Raw genomic sequence first — 20,298 nt, forward strand, 5'->3', positions numbered from 1 at the left:
CAGGATAATTCGAGACGAGCAAATGATACTGTATGAAATGATAGATGGTATCATGAATATTGATGTTTCCTGATGGAAACGTAGTGACAAGGAGGGAATGTGGAAAAGTAAATTTTGCCATGTTCTGTGTCCCTACGTGTCATCCATCATATGTTATGTGTGCATGATTAAATATGCATATGCATTCCCCATGTTCGATTAATGACGCAATTATAGTTGTGTCCATCTCTAATATGCCAGTTTCTAGTCCTCGTGAATACTACGAATATCAGGCCTATGTAAAGTTACGTTGCCACGTTTCTCAGTGTGCACGTTATTTCATTGTAAAGTCCCCGTTTCTAGGCCTCAAAAGGGCCCGGACATCAGATTCAGCTCCTGTCTCCTAAAGCCTCGCTGAGGAGCGATACAGCCCCCACCTGTATCCTCGACCCTTCACTTACTTCCTGCCACGCCGTGCCCGGTTCAGCCTGGCTCTGCCTCTGAGTCTGCCAAAAGTATGTTATAGTTCCAGTTATCAGTTCAGTCCTCCTTCTCTGCATTCCTAAGCTACTGAATCACATCAATAGTTTGCGTCATTGTCTAGCCTTCACGTCTCCACGTTAGAGAAATACTGCATTTAATGGTCATTTAATATTCTTCATCACGCACTATATGTAGAATAATGCATGGTCCAGTCTTAGAATCAAGTTAGCCTTTCCCCTCCTGACTTCTAGTTTATATCAACATGTTCTCTAAACATCAGATACTAGATACTGCTTAGGTACATGTCGCCCTGACTCTCCAGACTTCAGTCTCTGCTCCTAGCACAGAGTTCATAGCCCCCAGCTTCTCCTAGTGATACGTCATTGCTAGTTTGCGCGCACCATCAGGTTAGAGGTCCCGGCTCCTTAGGTAGCCCCCTCCATGGTTTCCGCCCCATTCATGACATATTCTGTTACGTTTGCATCACATGTCTATGTATACGCCCTGTTACACCTCTTTTCACCCTTATCTTTCGCGACTGCTACGCGTCACACCTTCTGCTCCACCCACTGCTACGCCTATTGCAATGTAATGCTATGTGTTTGCGTTATGTATATATGCTCATGCACTGTTATTAAAAAAGTCATCCTTTTCCTTGTCCCGATCCTGACACCAGCAGCGCCGCTGGGCCCTGCCATCCTATTCCTATGCAGGTTGTCCTGTTCCTGTCCTTTATGCTGTAATAAACCTGCGAAACTCCTACTACCTCGAATTTTGACTCTTATTTATTGAGCTATCTGTTATTCATTTATACATTCAAAAATAGGGTATTATTTATTTATTTACCACATACTGTTGCACTCTCTGGAGTGGGAATAGTAATTTTTACCCCTACACTATTCAACACTTTCCTTACTGTTGCACTCTCTGGAGTGGGAATAGTAATTTTTACCCCTATGCTATCTAACGCTTTCCCTACTATTGCACTCTCTGGAGTGGGAATAGTAATATTTACCGCTACGCTATGCAACGTTTTACCTACTGTTGCACTCTCTGGAGTTGGAATAGTAATTTTTACCCCTACGCTATCCAACGTTTTTCCTACTGTTTCACTCTCTGGAGATGGAATAGTAATTTTTATCCCTACGCTATCCAACGCTCTCCCTACTGTTGCACTCTCTGGAGAGGGAATATTAATTTTTACCCCTACGCTATCCAACGCTTTTCCTACAGTTGCACTCTCTGGAGTTGGAACAGTAATTTTTACCCCTACGCTATCCAACACTTTCCCTACTGTAGCACTCTCTGGAGTTGCAATAGTAATTTTTACCCCTTCGCTATCCAATGTTTTCCCGACTGTTGCACTCTCTGGAGATGGAATAGTAATTTTTACCCCTACGCTATCCATCGTTTTCCCTACTGTTGCACTCTCTGGAGTTGGAATAGTTTTTTTTACCCCTACGCTATCCAACGCTTTCCCTACTGCAGCACTTTTTGGAGTTGGAATAGCAATTTTTACCCCTACACTATCCAACGCTTTCCCTACTGTTGCACTTTTTGGAGTTGGAATAGTAATTTTTACCCCTACACTATCCAATGTTTTCCCTACTGTTGCACTCTCTGGAGTTGGAATAGTAATTTTTATCTCTATGCTATACAACGGTTTCTCTACCGTTGCGCTCTCTGGAGTGGGAATGGTAATTTTAAGTTCTATGCTATCCAACATTGTTATTACTGTATTTTTTTTACTTATGAATTCTGAATAGTATTTTCCTTTATTTAGCTATTTAATTTTTTTGTATAAATTTAGATAATGTAGTATGTAATTAATTTAACAAATATTAAAGGTATATTTAATTTTTTTAATTTATTAAAAGTAATTCTTTACTTTTTATTTATGTTTTTATTTAGTTTGTAAATGTATTTGTAATTTATAGTATTTTTATTAATTTATACATTATTAAAATAATTATTACAACTTATTGTTCAGTATGTATATATTATATATTTTCTGTATATGTATATTTAATGTATTATTATTATATATGTATTATTTATTAATTTTAAACATTATTAGATATTTGTAATTATGTTTATTTGATTTATTAGTGTTATTTACTTTATTTTACTTTTTTTTGCAGAAAAAAACCCGATATTTTTACCTCGATATTTTTAACATTTATATATTTTTTCGATATTTTTTTACTTACCATGTTGTAGATCGTATGTCGATATTCTTGCCTTCGATATTTCTGCATCGATATTCCTGTCGGTCGATATTTTCTAGGTCGATATTTTGTTAGTGATCCGTCCTAGAGGTATCGTACTGTGTATTTACATGTTCATAGGTTCCAACCTCTCAGATCCTGAATTGAACCTGTCCCCTTAATCCTGTCCCTTGTCATCAGCATAGGAGACCATGGTCAGACCCCTGCTAATGGCTACTGTGGCCAATAGTTGAACATAGATATTGAAAAGCAGGGCACTAAGGGAATAACCCCATGGCACCCATTGTTTAACAAAGTGTTTGCCAGAGACAAACGGGGGAGCTGGTACCGAAAATGACCTCTCATGGAGGAATGAGGCGAGCCACTCCAGGGCCGAGCCAGTGATTCCCACTTCCTGCAGGCGTCTCAGCAGTATGTCATGAGACACAGTATCAAACGCGGCGCTCAGATCCAACAGGATCAGCGCCGACGTTTGCCCAGCATCCAATGCTGACAAGAGATGTTCTGTCACAGCCAGGAGACCAGACTCCGTGCTGTGACCAGGTCGAAAGCCATTCTGGGAGGGGTCCAGTATGTTATTCAAGGTCAGAAAATCCAACAGGAGGGAGTTCACATATGCCTCCGTGATCAACATCCGAGCAAGAGAGCGTATCCCTATTAGGGTTAGAATTTGTTCATAAAGAATTGTTTAGATTCCAATTTGAATGCCTTCGTTGAAGAGATTCTGCATAATTCTGGTGGAAGAGAGTTCCAAATCTTTGGTGCAGCACCGGAGAAGGCTCGGTGACAAGTTCTTTTTTTGTACTACCTGGGAAATTGGAGGAGTGAATCAGTAGTGTGTAGGTGGATAGAGGACTGCATGGATAGTGGAGATGTGATTGTAGGACTGCATGTGTTAGTGCCTTGGTCATTGGATGAGTACATGGTTAGTGACTGGATACTTAGGGGCCCATTAGGATAGCGGGCGGAAAATCACCCCGACCGCCATGGAGGCGGAAAACAACCGCCTGCCTGCGCCGCGGATACCCCGGGCGGCCACATTAGGATCAACCGCCACAAAAGACCGACCGCGGCGGTAGCGGGCCAAGCAAAACCGTTCAACGTGGGCGGTGAGGGCCAAAAACAGACCGCTGCGGTCGGAAAAGCAGCAGAAAAGTAACAACCCGCCGCAAGGTAAGCGGAGACACCGCACGGGAAATTAGAATATCCCCGAAGGTGTCGCAGTCGAAACCGCTGTTACCGACCACCGCGGTCGCACACAGGAGTGAATGGGAGAGATAGCAGAAGAGCTGCAGCATAGCCACCGCAGCGGACTGGACAAGACAAACATGGCGGACGATGCCAAAACACCGCAGTGATGCCAAACATTGCACAAATAAAAGTTGCCATGCCCTCCAAATACATAACACTCATACAAATAAGACAAATAAATGCAAACAAAATAAAAAAGCACAGGACAACTCCCACAACACACCTGACACCCAAATGCCACTTGGACACACCCACACAGCTGAGTGTAAAACCACCCCCTTCACTGACCACAATCCTTTGCAACACTCCAGAAGAGAAGGCAATACACCACATCTGACAGGAGAGACAAAAGAGCACAGCACACACACATATCCACCACCACCATCACTACCACCATTACACCAGCACCAACAATCCCTCAGCACACTGGGTGAGAGTACTCTGCTTAATTCAGAGACTCTGTCCATCACCACCCCTTGTTGTAAATAATTTTGTCCACCCTAAGCGTGGAAGGGTATACTCAGATGTGAGTCCCTTGCTCATTGCACCATCAGGATTCAAGCAAGCCGGGCCGAAGACGCCTGAAATGGTAGAAACCGGTCCCCGGAAGCTTGTTTCCTTCCCAGTGTAAGAATTGGCTTTTGTAGTCTGGTCTGCCCTGTTCCCATGATGCACTGGGCCAGGGACAGACTAATTTGCATAAAGCCAGGTTCTGAAACTGGGATGGTGCAATGAGCTAAAAAACGGTGTTGGATCTAGCCCTGATCTTTTGACTGGGTGAGAGTACTCTGCTTAATTCAGAGACTCTGTCCATCACCACCCCTTGTTGTAAATAATTTTGTCCACCCTAAGCGTGGAAGGGTATACTCAGATGTGAGTCCCTTGCTCATTGCACCATCAGGATTCAAGCAAGCCGGGCCGAAGACGCCTGAAATGGTAGAAACCGGTCCCCGGAAGCTTGTTTCCTTCCCAGTGTAAGAATTGGCTTTTGTAGTCTGGTCTGCCCTGTTCCCATGATGCACTGGGCCAGGGACAGACTAATTTGCATACAGCCAGGTTCTGAAACTGGGATGGTGCAATGAGCTAAAAAACGGTGTTGGATCTAGCCCTGATCTTTTGACTGGGTGAGAGTACTCTGCTTAATTCAGAGACTCTGTCCATCACCACCCCTTGTTGTAAATAATTTTGTCCACCCTAAGCGTGGAAGGGTATACTCAGATGTGAGTCCCTTGCTCATTGCACCATCAGGATTCAAGCAAGCCGGGCCGAAGACGCCTGAAATGGTAGAAACCGGTCCCCGGAAGCTTGTTTCCTTCCCAGTGTAAGAATTGGCTTTTGTAGTCTGGTCTGCCCTGTTCCCATGATGCACTGGGCCAGGGACAGACTAATTTGCATACAGCCAGGTTCTGAAACTGGGATGGTGCAATGAGCTAAAAAACGGTGTTGGATCTAGCCCTGATCTTTTGACTGGGTGAGAGTACTCTGCTTAATTCAGAGACTCTGTCCATCACCACCCCTTGTTGTAAATAATTTTGTCCACCCTAAGCGTGGAAGGGTATACTCAGATGTGAGTCCCTTGCTCATTGCACCATCAGGATTCAAGCAAGCCGGGCCGAAGACGCCTGAAATGGTAGAAACCGGTCCCCGGAAGCTTGTTTCCTTCCCAGTGTAAGAATTGGCTTTTGTAGTCTGGTCTGCCCTGTTCCCATGATGCACTGGGCCAGGGACAGACTAATTTGCATACAGCCAGGTTCTGAAACTGGGATGGTGCAATGAGCTAAAAAACGGTGTTGGATCTAGCCCTGATCTTTTGACTGGGTGAGAGTACTCTGCTTAATTCAGAGACTCTGTCCATCACCACCCCTTGTTGTAAATAATTTTGTCCACCCTAAGCGTGGAAGGGTATACTCAGATGTGAGTCCCTTGCTCATTGCACCATCAGGATTCAAGCAAGCCGGGCCGAAGACGCCTGAAATGGTAGAAACCGGTCCCCGGAAGCTTGTTTCCTTCCCAGTGTAAGAATTGGCTTTTGTAGTCTGGTCTGCCCTGTTCCCATGATGCACTGGGCCAGGGACAGACTAATTTGCATACAGCCAGGTTCTGAAACTGGGATGGTGCAATGAGCTAAAAAACGGTGTTGGATCTAGCCCTGATCTTTTGACTGGGTGAGAGTACTCTGCTTAATTCAGAGACTCTGTCCATCACCACCCCTTGTTGTAAATAATTTTGTCCACCCTAAGCGTGGAAGGGTATACTCAGATGTGAGTCCCTTGCTCATTGCACCATCAGGATTCAAGCAAGCCGGGCCGAAGACGCCTGAAATGGTAGAAACCGGTCCCCGGAAGCTTGTTTCCTTCCCAGTGTAAGAATTGGCTTTTGTAGTCTGGTCTGCCCTGTTCCCATGATGCACTGGGCCAGGGACAGACTAATTTGCATACAGCCAGGTTCTGAAACTGGGATGGTGCAATGAGCTAAAAAACGGTGTTGGATCTAGCCCTGATCTTTTGACTGGGTGAGAGTACTCTGCTTAATTCAGAGACTCTGTCCATCACCACCCCTTGTTGTAAATAGTTACCGACCACCGCGGTCGCACACAGGAGTGAATGGGAGAGATAGCAGAAGAGCTGCAGCATAGCCACCGCAGCGGACTGGACAAGACAAACATGGCGGACGATGCCAAAACACCGCAGTGATGCCAAACATTGCACAAATAAAAGTTGCCATGCCCTCCAAATACATAACACTCATACAAATAAGACAAATAAATGCAAACAAAATAAAAAAGCACAGGACAACTCCCACAACACACCTGACACCCAAATGCCACTTGGACACACCCACACAGCTGAGTGGAAAACCACCCCCTTCACTGACCACAATCCTTTGCAACACTCCAGAAGAGAAGGCCATACACCACATCTGACAGGAGAGACAAAAGAGCACAGCACACACACATATCCACCACCACCATCACTACCACCATTACACCAGCACCAACAATCCCTCAGCACACAACACACCTCACACACCAATACCACAGCCGCCACCCACACACCTGCACCCACAAACACTTCACCCACCACACACCATGACATCACAGAAAATGCCCAAATTCACCGAGAGTGAGTTGACAGTCATGGTCAATGAGATAGTGAGAGTAGAGCCACAACTGTTTGGTAGCCTGGTCCAACAGACATCATTAGCCACTAGGAGAAGGTGCTTGCCATACTGCTTCCTGAGAGTCTCACAGGATTAGCCGGGAGAGCGGACGCTGGTAAGTACAAACAAATGCCAACCAACACACTGAAAAGTACTTCCTTGCACAACCCAAACACCATTACACTGTCCATCCTCACCCAACAGGTAGCTAGACATCTTGCTTAGGAGGCCTGAGGGAGGTCTGTACAACAACTCACACCATACCCCCTGTCCCACAGCTGAGCAGGATAGAGGCTTTCCCCACCCAGGAGCATGTGTCAGCCATTGCACTGTTCACCAAACAGACTTACAGGTATCTTGCTTGTGATGTCTGTCTGTTGGAGGGAGGCCTGCACTACCACTCCCACCATGCCCCCTGTCACACAGCTGAGCAGGATAGAGGCTTCCCCTACCCAGGAGCATATGTCTGCCATTGCACTGTTCACCAAACAGACTTACAGGAGGGTAGCCATCTTGCTTGTGATGTCTGTCTGTTGGAGGGAGGCCTGCACTACCACTCCCACCATGCCCCCTGTCGCACAGCTGAGCAGGATAGAGGCTTCCCCCATCCTGGAGCATGTGTCAGCCATTGCACTGTTCACCAAACAGACTTACAGGTAGGTAGCCATCTTGTATTGGAGCACTGTTTGGGGGTGGGAGGCCTGCACTACCACTCCCAGCATGCCCCCTGTCCCACAGCTGAGCAGGATAGAGGCTTCCCCCACCCAGGAGAATGTGTCAGCCATTGCACTGTTCACCAAACAGACTTACCGGTAGGTAGCCATCTTGTATTGGAGCACTGTTTGGGGTGGGAGACCTGTATCACTAATCCCAGCATGCCCCCTGTCCCACAGCTGAGCAAGATAGAGGCTTCCCCTACCCAGGAGCATGAGTCTGCCATTGCACTGTTCATCAAACAGACTTACAGGAGGGTAGCCATCTTGCTTGTGATGTCTGTCTGTTGGAGGGAGGCCTGCACTACCACTCCCACCATACCCCCTGTCGCACAGCTGAGCAGGATAGAGGCTTCCCTCACCCAGGAGCATGTGTCAGCCATTTCACTGTTCACCAAACAGGCTTACAGGTAGGTAGCCATCTTGTATTGGAGCACTGTTTAGGGGTGGGAGACCTGCACTACCTCTCCCAGGATGCCCCCTGTCCCACAGCTGAGCAGGATAGAGGCTTCCCCCACCCAGGAGCATGTGTCAGCCATTGCACTGTTCACCAAACAGACTTACAGGTAGGTAGCTATCTTGCTTGTGATGTCTGCCTGTTGGAGGGAGGCCTGCACTACCACTCCCACCATGCCCCCTGTCTCACACCTGAGCAGGATAGAGGCTTCTCCCACCCAGGAGCATGTGTCATCCATTGCACTGTTCACCAAACAGACTTATCGGTAGGTAGCCATCCTGTATTGGAGCACTGTTTGGGGGTGGGAGGCCTGTATCACTACTCCCAGCATGCCCACTGTCCCACAGATGATCAGGATAGAGGCTTCCCCCACCCAGGAGCATGCGTCAGACATTGCACTGTTCACCAAACAGACATACCGTTAGGTAGCCATCTTGTATTGGAGCACTGTTTGGGGGTGGGAGGCCTGTATCACTAATCCCAGCATGCCCCCTGTCCCACAGCTGAGCAGGATAGAGGCTTCCCCCACCCAGGAGCGTGTGTCAGCCATTGCACTGTTCACCAAACAGACTTACAGGTAGGTAGCTATCTTGCTTGTGATGTCTGTCTGTTGGAGGGAGGCCTGCACTACCACTCCCACCATGCCCCCTGTCCCACAGCTGAGCAGGATAGAGGCTTCCCCCACCCAGGAGCATGTGTCAGCCATTGCACTGTTCATCAAACAGACTTACAGGTAGGTAGCTATCTTGCTTGTCATGTCTGTCTGTTGGATGGAGGACTGCGCTACCACTCCCACCATGCCCCCTGTCCTACAGCTGAGCAGGATAGAGGCTTCCCCCACCCAGGAGCATGTGTCAGCCATTGCACTGTTCACCAAACAGACTTACCGGTAGGTAGCCATCTTGTATTGGAGCACTGTTTGGGGGTGGGAGGCCTCTATCACTACTCCCAGCATGCCCCCTGTCCCACAGCTGAGCAGGATAGAGGCTTCCCCCACCCAGGAGCATGTGTCAGCCATTACACTGTTCACCAAACAGACTTACAGGTAGGTAGCAATCTTGCTTGTGATGTCTGTCTGTTGGAGGGAGGCCTGCACTACCGCTGCCACCATGCCCCCTGTCCCACAGCTGAGCAGGATAGAGGCTTCACCCACCCAGGAGCATGTGTCAGCCATTGCACTGTTCACCGAACAGACTTACAGGTAGGTAGCTATCTTGCTTGTGATGTCTGTCTGTTGGAGGGAGGTCTGCACTACCACTACCACCATGCCCCCTGTCCCACAGCTGAGCAGGATAGAGGCTTCCCCCACCCAGGAGCATGTGTCAGCCATTGCACTGTTCACCAAACAGACTTACCGGTAGGTAGCCATCTTGTATTGGAGCACTGTTTGGGGGTGGGAGGCCTGTATCACTTCTCCCAGCATGCCCCCTGTCCCACAGCTGAGTAGGATAGAGGCTTTCCCCACCCAGGAGCATGTGTCAGCTATTGCACTGTTCACCAAACAGACTTACAGGTAGGTAGCTATCTTGCTTGTGATGTCTGTCTGTTGGAGGGAGGCCTGCACTACCACTCCCACCATACCCCCTGTCGCACAGCTGAGCAGGATAGAGGCTTCCCTCACCCAGGAGCATGTGTCAGCCATTTCACTGTTCACCAAACAGACTTACAGGTAGGTAGCCATCTTGTATTGGAGCACTGTTTAGGGGTGGGAGACCTGCACTACCTCTCCCAGGATGCCCCCTGTCCCACAGCTGAGCAGGATAGAGGCTTCCCCCACCCAGGAGCATGTGTCAGCCATTGCACTGTTCACCAAACAGACTTACAGGTAGGTAGCTATCTTGCTTGTGATGTCTGCCTGTTGGAGGGAGGCCTGCACTACCACTCCCACCATGCCCCCTGTCTCACACCTGAGCAGGATAGAGGCTTCTACCACCCAGGAGCATGTGTCATCCATTGCACTGTTCACCAAACAGACTTATCGGTAGGTAGCCATCCTGTATTGGAGCACTGTTTGGGGGTGGGAGGCCTGTATCACTACTCCCAGCATGCCCACTGTCCCACAGATGATCAGGATAGAGGCTTCCCCCACCCAGGAGCATGCGTCAGACATTGCACTGTTCACCAAACAGACATACCGTTAGGTAGCCATCTTGTATTGGAGCACTGTTTGGGGGTGGGAGGCCTGTATCACTACTCCCAGCATGCCCCCTGTCCCACAGCTGAGCAGGATAGAGGCTTCCCCCACCCAGGAGCATGTGTCAGCCATTGCACTGTTCACCAAACAGACTTACAGGTAGGTAGCTATCTTGCTTGTGATGTCTGTCTGTTGGAGGGAGGCCTGCACTACCACTCCCACCATGCCCCCTGTCCCACAGCTGAGCAGGATAGAGGCTTCCCCCACCCAGGAGCATGTGTCAGCCATTGCACTGTTCATCAAACAGACTTACAGGTAGGTAGCTATCTTGCTTGTCATGTCTGTCTGTTGGATGGAGGACTGCACTACCACTCCCACCATGCCCCCTGTCCTACAGCTGAGCAGGATAGAGGCTTCCCCCACCCAGGAGCATGTGTCAGCCATTGCACTGTTCACCAAACAGACTTACCGGTAGGTAGCCATCTTGTATTGGAGCACTGTTTGGGGGTGGGAGGCCTCTATCACTACTCCCAGCATGCCCCCTGTCCCACAGCTGAGCAGGATAGAGGCTTCCCCCACCCAGGAGCATGTGTCAGCCATTACACTGTTCACCAAACAGACTTACAGGTAGGTAGCAATCTTGCTTGTGATGTCTGTCTGTTGGAGGGAGGCCTGCACTACCGCTGCCACCATGCCCCCTGTCCCACAGCTGAGCAGGATAGAGGCTTCACCCACCCAGGAGCATGTGTCAGCCATTGCACTGTTCACCGAACAGACTTACAGGTAGGTAGCTATCTTGCTTGTGATGTCTGTCTGTTGGAGGGAGGCCTGCACTACCACTACCACCATGCCCCCTGTCCCACAGCTGAGCAGGATAGAGGCTTCCCCCACCCAGGAGCATGTGTCAGCCATTGCACTGTTCACCAAACAGACTTACCGGTAGGTAGCCATCTTGTATTGGAGCACTGTTTGGGGGTGGGAGGCCTGTATCACTTCTCCCAGCATGCCCCCTGTCCCACAGCTGAGTAGGATAGAGGCTTTCCCCACCCAGGAGCATGTGTCAGCTATTGCACTGTTCACCAAACAGACTTACAGGTAGGTAGCTATCTTGCTTGTGATATCTGTCTGTTGGAGGGAGGCCTGCACTACCACTCCCACCATGCCCCCTGTCCCACAGCTGAGCAGGATAGAGGCTTCCCCCACCCAGGAGCATGTGTCAGCCATTGCACTGTTCACCAAACAGACTTACAGGTAGGTAGCTATCTTGCTTGTGATGTCTGTCTGTTGGAGGGAAGCCTGCACTACCACTACCACCATGCCCCCTGTCCCACAGCTGAGCAGGATAGAGGCTTCCCCCACCCAGGAGCATGTGTCAGCCATTGCACTGTTCACCAAACAGACTTATAGGTAGGTAGCTATCTTGCTTGTGATGTCTGTCTGTTGGAGGGAGGCCTGCACTACCGCTGCCACCATGCCCCCGTCCCACAGCTGAGCAGGATAGAGGCTTCACCCACCCAGAAGCATGTGTCAGCCATTGCACTGTTCACCGAACAGACTTACAGGTAGGTAGCTATCTTGCTTGTGATGTCTGTCTGTTGGAGGGAGGCCTGCACTACCACTACCACCATGCCCCCTGTCCCACAGCTGAGCAGGATAGAGGCTTCCCCCACCCAGGAGCATGTGTCAGCCATTGCACTGTTCACCAAACAGACTTATCGGTAGGTAGCCATCCTGTATTGAAGCACTGTTTGGGGGTGGGAGGACTGTATCACTACTCCCAGCATGCCCCCTGTCCCACAGATGATCAGGATAGAGGCTTCGCCCACCCAGGAGCATGCATCAGCCATTGCACTGTTCACCAAACAGACTTACAGGTAGGTAGCTATCTTGCTTGTGATGTCTGTCTGTTGGAGGGAGGCCTGCACTACCACTCCCACCATGCCCCCTGTCCCACAGCTGAGCAGGATAGAGGCTTCCCCCACCCAGGAGCATGTGTAAGCCATTGCACTATTCACCAAACAGACTTACAGGTAGGTAGCTATCTTGCCTGCGATGTCTGTCTGTTGGAGGGAGGCCTGCACTACCACTACCACCATGCCCCGTGTCCCACAGCTGAGCAGGATAGAGGCATCCCCCACCCAGGAGCATGTGTCAGCCATTGCACTGTTCACCAAACAGACTTACCGGTAGGTAGCCATCTTCTATTGGAGCACTGTTTGGGGGTGGGAGGCCTGTATCACTACTCCCAGCATGCCCCCTGTCCCACAGCTGAGCAGGATAGAGGCTTCCCCCACCCAGGAGCATGTGTCAGCTATTGCACTGTTCACCAAACAGACTTACAGGTAGGTAGCTATCTTGCTTGTGATGTCTGTCTGTTGGAGGGAGGCCTGCACTACCACTCCCACCATGCCCCCTGTCCCACAGCTAAGCAGGATGGATGCTTCCCCCACCCAGGAGCATGTGTCAACCATTGCACTGTTCACCAAACAGACTTACAGTTAGGTAGCTATCTTGCTTGTGATGTCTGTCTGTTGGAGGGAAGCCTGCACTACCACTACCACCATGCCCCCTGTCCCACAGCTGAGCAGGATAGAGGCTTCCCCCACCCAGGAGCATGTGTCAGCCATTGCACTGTTCACCAAACAGACTTACCGGTAGGTAGCCATCTTGTATTGGAGCACTGTTTGGGGGTGGGAGGCCTGTATCACTTCTCCCAGCATGCCCCCTGTCCCATAGCTGAGCAGGATAGAGGCTTTCCCCACCCAGGAGCATGTGTCAGCTATTGCACTGTTCACCAAACAGACTTACAGGTTGGTAGCTATCTTGCTTGTGATATCTGTCTGTTGGAGGGAGGCCTGCACTACCACTCCCACCATGCCCCCTGTCCCACAGCTGAGCAGGATAGAGGCTTCCCCCACCCAGGAGCATGTGTCAGCCATTGCACTGTTCACCAAACAGACTTCCAGGTAGGTAGCTATCTTACTTGTGATGTCTGCCTGTTGGAGGGAGGCCTGCACTACCACTCTCACCATGCCCCCTGTGTCACACCTGAGCAGGATAGAGGCTTCCCCCACCCAGGAGCATGTGACATCCATTGCACTGTTCACCAAACAGACTTATCGGTAGGTAGCCATCCTGAATTGGAGCACTGTTTGGGGGTGGGAGGACTGTATCACTACTCCCAGCATGCCCCCTGTCCCACAGATGATCAGGATAGAGGCTTCCCCAGCCCAGGAGCATGCATCAGCCATTGCACTGTTCACCAAACAGACTTACAGGTAGGTAGCTATCTTGCTTGTGATGTCTGTCTGTTGGAGGGAGGCCTGCACTACCACTCCCACCATGCCCCCTGTCCCACAGCTGAGCAGGATAGAGGCTTCCCCCACCCAGGTGCATGTGTAAGCCATTGCACTATTCACCAAACAGACTTACAGGTAGGTAGCTATCTTGCCTACGATGTCTGTCTGTTGGAGGGAGGCCTGCACTACCACTACCACCATGCCCCGTGTCCCACAGCTGAGCAGGATAGAGGCTTCCCCCACCCAGGAGCATGTGTCAGCCATTGCACTGTTCACCAAACAGACTTACCGGTAGGTAGCCATCTTGTATTGGAGCACTGTTTGGGGTGGGAGGCCTGTATCACTACTCCCAGCATGCCCCCTGTCCCATAGCTGAGCAGGATAGAGGCTTCCCCCACCCAGGAGCATGTGTCAGCTATTGCACTGTTCACCAAACAGACTTACAGGTAGGTAGCTATCTTGCTTGTGATGTCTGTCTGTTGGAGGAAGGCCTGCACTACCACTCCCACCATGCCCCCTGTCCCACAGCTAAGCAGGATGGATGCTTCCCCCACCCAGGAGCATGTGTCAGCCATTGCACTGTTTATTTATTATTTATTTATTTATTTATTTACTTAAGTAGCTCATACAGCGCGCAGCTACCCCCAAAGGGGTGTCTGGCGCTAAAACAGAAACTCAGGAAAGAAGGAGAGAATCAAGCTGATTGCAAGACTGGAGTCATAATCTGGAGAACAGCCATGTTTTTAATTTACTAAGGAAGATGGATTCAGACGGGCCGAACCTGAGGTCGAGTGGGAGGCAGTTCCATAGTTTAGCAGTAATAACGCTGAACCCTCTGCCGCCCATTCTGGAACGTCGAAAGCGAGGAGCAATCAAAAGGCGTAAGTTGTTAGATCTCAGTGATCTGACAGATTGAGATATTGCCACTCGCTTTTTCAGGTATCCAGGCCCAAGGCAGTTGATAGCTCGAAAGGCGAGGGTGAGGATCTTAAATTGAATGCGGCTTGCAATGGGGAGCCAGTGGAGCTTTTTGCAGTAGGAGGCAACCGACTGACGGTAGGGGATATTTCCGATCAGTCTGGCTGCCGCATTCTGAACGATCTGAAGACGATCGATCAGATATTGAGGGGCACCGGCATATAAGCTGTTGGCGTAGTCTATATGAGATGTGATGAGGGCCTGAGTGATCGTTCTGCGGGCGTCCAAGGGAAGGTAAGGAAAGATCTTTTTAATCATGCGAAGCTTCGCGAAGCAGGCAGAGGTGACATTGTTGATTTGCGCTTTGCAAGAGAGTGAGTCATCGAATTGAAAGCCCAGGTTACGTGCTGATTGAACAGGGGTGGGCGCAGGGTTAAGTAAGGGCCACCACAGGCAGGGGGATATTGGAGTTTTCTGGTTAAAAAACAGGACTTCTGTCTTGTCAGCATTAAGTCTAAGGTGGTTGTTGGTCATCCAGGCACAGATGTTGTCCAGACATTGGCGGAAGTTGGCAAAGGTGGAGTCTGAGTGGTCTCTAAAAGAAAATATCAGCTGAGTATCATCAGCGTAAAAGACCACTCTGACTCCACAAGACTCCACCACTGCGGCCAAGGGTGCGAGATAAACGTTAAAAAACAGAGGGCTCAGGGCAGAGCCCTGCGGGACACCACACAGCAGGGGTTTACCCTCTGATTTGAAAGGCTTGAGCGCCACCTTCTGAGTTCTGCCAGTGAGGAAGGACTCAATGCAGGCGAGAGCGGAGCCACCGATTCCGACCTGCTTTAGGCGGTTTAATAGGATTTTATGTGAAACCGTATCAAAAGCGGCGGATAGGTCGAGGAGGACCAGCATGGCCTCCTCGCCCCTATCCACACACTCACGGATAGTCTCAGCCACTTCCAAGAGAGCAGTCTCAGTGCTGAAACCTGCTCTGAAGCCGGATTGGGAGTCGTGTAGTAAAGAGTTATTTTCCAGATATTCTGTTAGTTGCAGCTGCACGGCCTTTTCCAGAATTTTTGCGGGTTTGGGGAGGAGGGAGATGGGGCGATAGTTGGAAAATTTTGTAGGATCGGCATCAGGCTTTTTCAGAATGGGGACCAGCAGAGCTTCCTTCCACGTAGTAGGAAAGATGCCATGATGGAGGGAGGCATTCCAGATAGAAAGAAAAGGGCTAGCCAGTGAGGGGGCCAGGTCACCCATGGTCTTGGCAGGAATTGAGTCGGAAGGAGAACCAGATCTGCACTGGGTGAATAGCCTGAGTGCGGTCTCAAGAGTCAGCTCGTTATAATACTGTAAGGAGGCAGATTCCGGGGCCATCACAGGGGGGACCAGGGGAGATTCCTTAGTAGGAAACGAAGTTCTAATTTTATCAATTTTTTCAAGGAAATAGTCAGACAGTCCATTGCATAGTGCCTGGCTAGAGGGGTTCTGCGCGGCCCTGGCGGGGGGATTTACAAATTCTTTGACAATATTAAAAAGGGTTTTAGAGGAGTTCTTAGCGTTTTAGATTTGTAATGAGAAGAAGTCTCTCATGGTAGCTTTTTTTAGTTTAAGAAATTTTTTCAGAGCGGTTTTGTAAATTGCTTTGGATTCAGGGTCATAGTTCTGCCGCCACTTGCGTTCAAGTAATTTGCAGCGGCTTTTTTCCTCGCGGAGGGTTGGAGAGAACCAAGGGGCAGAGGGGCGTGGTCTAGCAGAGGTGATGGGTTTGAGAGGGGCGATGGAATCGATGGCAAGGAGCAGTGCGGAATTGAGTCTGGACACATTTTCATCAATGTCACTAGACAGAGGGTCCGGCTGATAGTTGAATAAGGGGTCTAAGGTTGCACAGGTAACTTTATGCCACTTTCTTCCCAGCTCTTTCCTGAGGACAGTAGGGGTGGGTCTCGAACTTAGCTCTAGGTCAAAAGGGACAAGATGGTGATCAGACCAGGTGAGAGGAAGGGAAGGAAAGGCTGTGATATTCGAGAAATTAGCGAAAATAAGGTCAAGTGTATGCCCAGCAGTGTGTGTAGGGCCCTTGACTAACTGAGGCAAGTTCAGGCTCTGCATCGTTTCTAGCAAGTTGTTAGCTTTCGAGCAGAGAGAGTTGTCCACGTGGAGGTTGAAATCTCCAAGCACCAGAAAATGTTGGTGCTTGAGGGAGAAGTCAGCCATCAGGTGGATAAATGCCGTTAGAGAGAGAGACGAGGCAGTAGGAGGGTTATAGACTAAAGTACCCGCCAATACTACTGCCGCGGTATCCGAGATAGTGAAGTACATAGCTTCAATCATCCCGATATTCGTCAGTTTGGTGATAGACAGATTGAGGTGGGATTTTAGGATAATGGCAAGACCCCCTCCTAATTTGCCCCCTTCGTGATTGATGCCCTTTAAGAGATAGCCCGGAGGGGTAGCAAGGTGGATATCAGGGGTAGAGGTATCTCTAAGCCAGGACTCGGTGAGAAACAGCATATCCCAGGCGTCCAAAACTATAGACGTCCAGATTTCGTTGGAATGGCAGGGCAAGGAACGGCAGTTAATCAGACCTGCTTTCAGCGTCAGAGGGAGGGACAGGCGTTTCGGCAGGCTGAGGCAGGAAGAGGGGCGAAGGCTCCAAGGCGGGAGGGTAAAATTACATTGAAGGCAGTGGAAAGGGGCATCCTCCAGGTGACAGGGACTACAACGTGTAGTGGACAGGCAAGTTGTGGGTTTTAGAAGGAGGAGCTGGGATCTGGTCCAGCAAGTACGACCAGAAACAGCCCGACAGCCAGGGGGATTGGCCCTAGGCACGGGCCAGGCGCGGACGGGCACAGACGGGCTTGCCTTAGGCGCTCCCGCTGCGCTCGTCCGCTGCGCTTGCGTGGGAAGCACATTATAGAGAGAGGGGGTGGGCGTGGCCTAACGGGTGGGCGTGGCCTCGCGTTTCAGCAGCGATGGCGGCCGTGGGTAGTTTCCCGCTGAACGGCGCTAAGATCCGCTGTTGGTGGGGTGCCTGCTTGGCGGGGTTAGCAGAGAATAGCTCTGGCTAAGGTGCACAAAGTTTAAAATAATGTTTAAACACAAAGTACACAATTTTAAAAAACGAGTAAGAACACCTCCGGCTTCCGCCTCAGAGGTCTGAAGTTTCCAAGTGACGCGCTCTCAGTCAGCGCTTACATAGGCTTTGGGGTGGGCGTGGCCTAACGGGTGGGCGTGGCCTCGCGTTTCAGCAGCGATGGCGGCCGTGGGTAGTTTCCCGCTGAACGGCGCTAAGATCCGCTGTTGGTGGGGTGCCTGCTTGGCGGGGGTAGCAGAGAATAGCTCTGGGTAAGGTGCACAAAGTTTAAAATAATGTTTAAACACAAATCACACAATTTTAAAAAACGAGTAAGAACACCTCCGGCTTCCGCCTCAGAGGTCTGAAGTTTCCAAGTGACGCGCTCTCAGTCAGCGCTTACATAGGCTTTGGGGTGGGCGTGGCCTAACGGGTGGGCGTGGCCTCGCGTTTCAGCAGCGATGGCGGCCGTGGGTAGTTTCCCGCTGAACTGCGCTAAGATCCGCTGTTGGTGGGGTGCCTGCTTGGCAGGGGTAGCAGAGAATAGCTCTGGGTAAGGTGCACAAAGTTTAAAATAATGTTTAAACACAAATCACACAATTTTAAAAAACGAGTAAGAACACCTTCGGCTTCCGCCTCAGAGGTCTGAAGTTTCCCAAACTGTTCACCAAACAGACTTACAGGTAGGTAGCTATCTTGCTTGTGATGTCTGTCTGTTGGAGGGAGGCCTGCACTACCACGCCCACCATGCCCCCTGTCCCACAGCTGAGCAGGATAGAGGCTTCCCCCACCCAGGAGCATGTGTCAGCCATTGCACTGTTCACCAAACAGACTTACCGGTAGGTAGCCATCTTGTATTGGAGCACTGTTTGGGGTGGGATGCCTGTATCACTACTCCCAGCATGCCCCCTGTCCCACAGCTGAGCAGGATAGAGGCTTCCCCACCCAGGAGCATGTGTCAGCCATTGCACTGTTCTCCAAACAGACTTACAGGTAGGTAGCTATCTTAACTCTTCCTGATGTGTGTGTGTGAGACCTGCATCCCTACACACAGCAACAATTGCATGCAATGCATTGACAGCCGACATGTATGATTAAATGATGTTCCTCTCCACTATGAAATTACACACAGTGTTACAATGAATTATACTAGTGGAGACTTCATAATTGTGTAGTATAGTCGATGATACGCAGATGATACAATACTTGCACAGGGCCCAACACTGACCATTCCCCATCTACTCCACAGTTGATGAAGAACTTACTGCTGAGGACCACACCAACGACCAGCAGAGCCAGTCTCCACCCCCGGCACATGGACTCTCAGATGTTGATTCCCAGGACAGTTTGGAAGATGAGCTCCAGGTCGGCCCATCTGGTGTGCCACAGACCCAGGGGTCCCAGGCCCCCATCCTCCCCACCACCACGTCTTCTGCAACAACAGCACAACAGACCCCTGCTGTCACGGCCTCTGCCTCCACCGCAGCCACCACCGCCACCACCACCAGTATCACCAGTACCACTATGACCACCAGTACCACCAGCACCACCTGCAGCACCCTCCCTGTCCCAGGGGATGACCAGCCCATAGCAACAACTGTGGAGGGCAGGGAGAGTGTGCGTGGACCCACAGTGGCAAGGCAACAGGTCCATGGCAGCAGGGTAGATGGGAGGGCCAGGGTCACCACCAGACCTCGGGAGGAGTGGACACCATCCCTGGATCACTTCACCAGAGTTGTGGAGGCATACGAAGAGGTCCAGCGACAAAATGGCCGGTCTGATGAACTATTAAGCGGAGCTCATCCTGCTGATGAGGTCCATCGACAACCGCCTTGGACAGATGGTGGACCTCATGGGCCAGCAATTGGCGTTGCAGAGGGACAGGCCTGTGTCCCAACCACCACCTCCGTCCCCTCCTGTTGTGCCGCAAGATGACAGTGCACCATCCTCCCCTCCGCCAACAGGGAGGGGCGAGTTCTCTGACACTGCTGGCCATTCAGCATGCCCCCTACTGCCAAAAAGATCTAGGGGGCATCCAAAGAAGAGCCTGGGAGTCTCCGGAGGCAAAGCACCTGCCACACACGAGTCACGGAGCCAGCCGTGATGGCAACCTTCTTCCCCACTGAATTGACTGTTTGGACTGTCTTTCCCCCCATTTCCTTGGAAATGGCACTTGTCTGTTGGACTGGGTCACCACATCCATGTGGTGTCTACTCTTGCATCTCATCGACCATGACTGTCAACTCACTGCTCATTCCCCACCTTCATGTAAATATTCCCGCACAAATCACATGTCCACTTTCCAAATAAAATACCTGACGCACCAGATTGTTTGCAGTATTGTTTTTAGTGCAATATTTAAAGTGTTGACAATGTCCATGATGTGTCCAAATGATGTACACTATGTAGGGCATGATTATTCTGAAGCACCTAGGGAGACACAACAGAACAACAGTCACTGGTCTCATTGTGGCATCACAGACAGAACACTACACAAAACATACACAAGACACTACTGGCATACAAGACAATGGGCTGCAGGTGTGAACAAATAGGGTCCAGCATACGTCCCCATATGGAACGTCAATGTCACATTTACCA

At 50.3% G+C, this 20,298-nt stretch overlaps 1 long non-coding RNA gene across 1 annotated transcript in view; it reads left to right on the plus strand.

Moving 5' to 3' along the window:
- LOC144826248 (uncharacterized) overlaps positions 1-20,023 on the plus strand; it is a 226,450-nt gene extending 206,427 nt beyond the window's left edge. The window contains exon 2 of the long non-coding RNA XR_013609732.1: positions 18,947-20,023. This is a non-coding gene — a long non-coding RNA (uncharacterized LOC144826248). The remainder of the gene's footprint in view (positions 1-18,946) is intronic.
- Positions 20,024-20,298: the final 275 nt, after the last annotated feature.

Source organism: Lissotriton helveticus, chromosome 3_2 (genome assembly GCF_964261635.1).
Source record: "Lissotriton helveticus chromosome 3_2, aLisHel1.1, whole genome shotgun sequence".
NCBI lineage: Eukaryota > Metazoa > Chordata > Amphibia > Caudata > Salamandridae > Lissotriton > Lissotriton helveticus.